This window comes from Semicossyphus pulcher, unplaced genomic scaffold (genome assembly GCF_022749685.1).
Source record: "Semicossyphus pulcher isolate SPU_LCO1_2020_fin unplaced genomic scaffold, fSemPul1.0.p SCAF_16, whole genome shotgun sequence".
In the NCBI taxonomy this organism is placed as follows: Eukaryota; Metazoa; Chordata; class Actinopteri; order Labriformes; family Labridae; genus Semicossyphus; species Semicossyphus pulcher.
This window is the reverse complement of record NW_027211670.1, coordinates 10,493,012-10,499,432: the sequence shown is the minus strand read 5'-3', so window position 1 is coordinate 10,499,432 and position 6,421 is coordinate 10,493,012.

The window sequence follows — 6,421 nt, the reverse complement described above, 5'->3', positions numbered from 1 at the left end:
AATCCTGTTTTTCCAGATGCCTCAGAGATCCCCTCCAGGAAAGGGAAACAGGCAACAGAGGGATGCAGGGCTAAAGGTGTGAGGAGGGGGGCGCAACAAAGACTAAAACAGAACAGGCCCAACGTGCATGATGACGTCAGAGAAAGTGGTCGGCCCGAGCACCTGAAAATGTTGCTGGCAGTATAACCGGGTTTATTTCCGTCATGCAAACCTCCTGCCCGGTGCCCTCTCTAATAGGTGACTATTGTGTTGTTTGACCAGGAAAGAGGAGAAGGAACGAGAGGGGGGAAGAGGGGGTGGGCTGACCTGGGAGATTTCCCCCGGCCGGGTGTGCTTTCCCCACGGGGACGAAGGATTTTGAGAAACAGGGATGTGATGGAGGTTTGAGAGGAGGATTGTACAGACGTGTGCTTGCGTGTGTTTGTTTGTTGCAAGTCTATAAATCACACTTTTATAGACTTAAATATAATCATATGATATATTTGCATCCTTTGATGCACTAATTGAGTCTGATTTTTCTCGTGCGGCCTATTTTGGCCTCTCATTGTTTACCATTCTTGCATTTGACCCAGTCATAAGGCCCTTATTTAACTCTACCTTCTACGTAAACGATATAAATAAAGTTCATTGTTATCATGTGTGCATGTGTGCGAGTGTGTGTGTGCATATGTATGTGATCAGAGAGGTTAAGACAGGAAAACCCTGGCCATTGTGCACCAGTGACCCCTCAAAATCAATGTGACAGACCGGTTGATTGGCTGGAGGGTCCTGTCTCTCTGCACCTAATCCCTCAAGGTAGACCCTCAGCCAGGCCTGCTGCGCTCCTAAGTGTGTGTGTGTGTGCGTGTGTGTGTGTGTGTGTGTGTGGATGTATCTGCGCTTGTATGTGTGTCTTTCTGCACCTAATCCCTCAAGATAGACCAAAGGCCATGGGATGGGGTATTAGTGCAGTTACAGGGGGTCAGGCCAGCATGTGTGTGTGTGTGTGTGAATGTGTGTGAGTGTGAGCACTACTCCACAGTAGTCCAATTAGACGGCAGAGTACCTGTGTGTGTCTATGGGGCTCAGTCATGTGTAGTGGGCTTTAAGGTGGGGTTGGGGGGCAAATTTTAGGGCAGATTTGGACGGATAACCCAGTCGGGGCGAAATTAGACGCAGGCATCTGGATTTGACCCCCGGGCCCTCGCCGTGACCCCAGGTCACTCGGGGGTCACGGGGCACAAAGCAGAGCGCTGACCCTGCACAGGTCAAGCATGCGGGCGGCTGAAAGGACGCCTTTGTGGGGCCTGGCATGCTCACTATTTCCCATGAGCACCAGGGGGACTGTGTCTGCCCAGGAAGCTGGGCCGGAGAGCGGGCCAGACACGATGTGTGTGTGTTTATGAGAGTGTGTGTGTTGATGGAAACCATAATTGATTTTTGTTTATATTCTGCCTGTTTGCTTTATGATTATCGCCGACTGAAGGTTAAAGTTTAGCCTGATTTTTATTTACGGCTCGGGACTTGGAATGTGTCTGTTTTTGTTCACGATTCTGTTTTTTTTATACGACTAAAACTGTCGTGCAAAAACCTAAAAACATATTTAAAACTGTCGCTGTCGGGAATATCTCCCCCTCATTTAAAAAAAAATCCCCCATTTTCAGCTTTTCCGTCTCAAATCCTGTCCTAATTTTCTTAGCGCCTGCAAAGCTGACATTCTGTTTATGTTTGTGTGTTGAGATATAGCTAAGAGTTGTAGGTATGCCTGTGGTCGTTGCTTGTGTGCATCTGTTAGCGCCTCCTTAATGAGCGCATGCACGCTGCCTGCAGTCCTGTGTGTGGCCCTCAGAGAGCGAGAGAGAAGCCCTCTGCTCCAGTAATCACATTTAATTACGGCAGCAGCATTAGACAGCGTATGAATGGGGTTTTTAGGCAGGCCTCTCACACAGAAATTGGCTGCATCCAGCTGAACATTGCCCACCTTTGTCCTGCCGGTCCTGCTATATTCTATTAAGACTTTGTCATTTGACCATCAGCAAAGCACTAACAACTGCTGGACTAATGCTACACATTAAAAACGGAGAGGTAAAAGGGAACAATAGGCGTTTTCTTGGCTGAACGGCTCGCGTCTGCCCCATTAATGAAGCAAATGGACCACACATTAGACTCCATCCACAATTACATAGCACCTCGACTCACAGATAAAGAAGGTGCAGTAAGAAAATCCTCCACGTCTGCTTATCTGAGGCTCGAGCAGCAACATAAGTGGGTGTTTCTTTATTTACTTTGTTAATCTCCAGCGGGGGGTTCTTACGCTGGGGAATCAATTTTTAAGATGACGTGGGATTTTAGGTGGAAGAGAGAGAAAAGTGTCAAGGTCCCACCTGCGTGCATGGGTGTGTACTTGTGTGTGTGAGTGCGAATAACACACATTAATCACTGTGTTTACATGCAGGAAGAATTCTGGTCTTACGCACACGAGCAGGTTTTAGGTCAGCGAGTGTAAACATCACAACTGGGATTGTTTACAGCCCAAACTAAACATGTTACTGTGAAACTATTAAACATTTTAGTGCTTTAAATTATTGATTACAAATGAGCACCCCCAAAGCATTATGGGTAGAATTAAATAGTCTTTATTCCCTTTTTGTATTTGCTTCTACAAGAGTGTCTGTTAATTTTCCCAGTATCTGACAACGATTAGAACCAAACCACTAAAAGAATGAAAGGAAATATGATAATAAACATACTGTACGTGTTTTAAGTGTTTTTATAAGCAAATAAAATATGGTCAAAATATTAGCTGCATGGTTTTATTTGTTTAATATAAGACAGGATAAAACCAGCATCAACAACCTACAAGAAACTTAGCAAAATCAAACTTGTACGGAAGGCCAAGTGGGCCATTCTTTAAATGTGTTTCTTTATTTTCTGTTTTCTCCCCCAAAAAGGTTTATTGTCATTTTCTCGTTATTACATCACATCAAAGAAACAAACAATCACAAAACAACAGTTTGAGACCAGAAATGCAAACATTACACACACCCACAAGTACATGCACACACACTCACACTCAACTAGCAAGGATATCAAATAGAGTAAAATAAATAAATGAATTGTAATATTAATAATAATAATAATAATAATAATAACAATATTTTATTAATGATAATAATATATGAAAAATAAATAAATAATAATAATAATAATAATAATAACAACAACAACAACAATATTAAATTAATGATAATAATATATGAAAAAAACATAAATAAAATAATAATAATAATTTTATAATAAAATATTAATTAATATTAATAATTTAAAAAAAATACCATTTTACAATTTCCTTTCAGGTGAAGGCTACATTCTCAGTCTCTATGATGTTCATGTATGGTTCCCAGAGCTGTCTGTCCTCTTGCCTTTAGCAATGTAAGTTTGTCTTTCCAGACCGATACAGTTCCAATGTTCCTTTATCCACATTCTCAATGATGGAGCGTCCATACTCTTCCAACATAATGCTGCAGCTCTCCTGGCGTGAAGAAGTCCAAAGACTTTTAGTCTGTTTCTGTGTTTGGATAAAGTCCTCCGGATATATTCCGAGCACACAGAGTTTGACGTTCAAAGGGAGTCTGGTGTTAAACACCCCTGACAAACATTTTATAACATCTTTCCAGAAAATTTTGGACATTTCCACAGGTAGGGAAGAAGTGTTCCTTTCTCGTTCTCATTTGGAATATTAGCAGACATAAGTTATACTGAAGTATTTAAATCTTGTATTTATTGTCTGCTTTTGCGCCTTTAAACAAGCCTCATTCCAATCTGCCTCGTCTATATCTTCTTGTATATCAGTTCTCCAAGCATTTAGTTTATCTAGTGTTGAATGTTTAGTGTATGCCACCAGTGTGCTGTAATATTTAGATAGGCTGCCCTTCCCTCAGACTGTCATCTGTAGTGTTATAGTGTAAAGGGAATAACCCCTCATCACCTACGCTGTTTTGTGTTCCTCTTTTGACAGCAAGTAAACACTAATTCTTTACATTAAGGTTTGTGTTGAGTGAAAAAAGTGTTACACACACGCACACACACACACACACACGCACCGTGTTGGAGATAGCGCCCAAACTGACCATAAATCGAGTGTGTTTTTAAAAGGCCAGACTCATAAAGAGAAGAGGTGACAGAGCAGCACTGATGGGTCAATACGGCCCTCATCCTGCCACACACACACACACACACACACACACACACACACTCTCTGATGTCACAGATATACATGCATGACCACACGTACACACACACATTAGCATCAGAACAGACTCCATCGCATTCATATATTCAAACATATCTAACCACACACAGTGTATACTGAAGCACATGGAGTACAGTATGTAAAGACACACACACACACACACTTACACAGGGCTAGTGTGTGGTGAATGGTGTGTTTGACTGGAACAGAATGACTGTGGGGATTCATGCTGGCTTTCCTCTATTAAACTCTGCAATAAGGCTCACTGTGTATGGGAGTGCTGACATCCCTGCCCACCTCCGTGATATACAGCCTGTCCGCGTGTGTGTGCGTGTGTGCGTGCTAAACTCTCTACCTGTTCCCGATGATCTACAGCTCCGGGGGACATTTATACACCATATACGAACATTTGTGTGCATTTGTGTGTGTTTAAATCAGTGTTTGCGAGTGAGCGTGTCCACATGGGCGTGCGGCCGCGTGCTCCGCGCCTCAGGTCCGCGATGGTTTGAGGTTTTGGCTCACAGAAGGAGGGAATTCCTTCAGATTTGGGGCCGAGACAGAGGAGGGTCTCACTGGTGACTCCAAACGTGGGACGGGGGAGCGATAATTTACAGCCGGAGCGGGCTGCGACTGAAGGGGACTCAGTAAAGTGGTGGAAACAGGCCGGCCCGTATATCTCTCGGTAATTGACGGCGTCCGAGTAATGTGCCGAGTTCAGAGCCAGGAGGGAAGGTTTTTTTTTTTATCCCAGGTTCTCCTCAGGACTCCTCCACAGCTCCTTTCTCTCTGGCAGACTGAAAACAGGCCTTTCATTAGGAAGCTGCTTTAACGGCGCTCTGGTGCCAGCGGCATCATTAGGATTTTAGGAGTGGCACTTATCACATGAACAGCCGGGTCCTTACCCGAGCAATATTCAGATTATTCCTGCTTTTTTTATTGCTGTGCTGATTTATTATAGACAAGGACAGAGGAGACAACAGCCTGAACTCCCCAACAAGCCCGGTAAATAGTCCTGTCTCGTGTGACAGAGCCCAGACCGAAAAAACTAGCATGTTTGTCTCCTGAAATCGTGATAGGATTTTTCCCAGCCACGAGGAGATAACATACATAGAGGAGACATGACGAGAAACAGACAAAGAGTTGACATTGAAGTAAAGTTTGTTTCTTTTGGAGGTGAAATAAGAATTCTTTCAGTGTTCGTAGGTCTCGTCCACATGGAGGACTTGTATTAAAGGAAGTTAATGTCGAGGTTTCTGTTTGGATTTTCACAATAAAACTGAACTTAAGTTTGTCTATCGTTTCATCTATCTGTGCCAAGAAGCCATGCATCAAGCCAGCTGCTTGTCTTTACATGTTATGTGACTACTGTAGGTTTAAAAGAGTCTAAAGTTTGGTTCACCAAAATAAAAGCGGTAAGTACGGATAAAGTGGTGCTGTTTGTTTGCTACTTTTTTCTTTTGGTTTTTACACATCTGTCTGTGTTGGTTAGCTGGAGATCAAGCAGGCTGACATTGATGCTGATGCCTCTATATGACCTACAGAAGCACATGACAACATCATTAGATATATAGATAAGTCTATTTCTATATATAAATCTTTATTGTTTCTGCCTCCACCAGCTCGGTGTCGGATGAAGTGATCGACACGCAATCAACGGTCTTCACAGTAGCTTTAAGATGAGATAAGATAAGATAAACCTTTATGATCCCACAACAGGGACATTTTCAGTGTAAATAGCAAAGAAGCAACAAAGATACACACAGTTAAAGAGGGGGTATTATGCTGTTGACATATATATAATGTTACAATGTTGGATGACCAGACTAAACGTGGATGAAGTTTCCAATCTGTAGGTAAAAGTATGTTGGAGTAATCCCCAGGCTTCTCAGCTCAGTCTGCAGGCTGCTGCGAACGCCAGGTTTCACACTTTGTGACGTCACAAAGTGCAGCCTCAGCAGGCTTCGTAGTAGGGGTCCAAAATTCCGTGCCCCAGAAATGTGCGACCCAGAACCGAACTGGACCTGCCTCTTATATGAAAGCTGGGACCCAGACCTGCACAGAAAAGAGAAGTGTCGGACCCAGCCCGGGATGGGCAGAACAGACCCAATCAGCACCGACTTCAGAGCTGATTACTATTAACAAGTTACCGTTTGTCAGCTGTCAAAACAAAAGTTTTTGTCCTACCTGTGT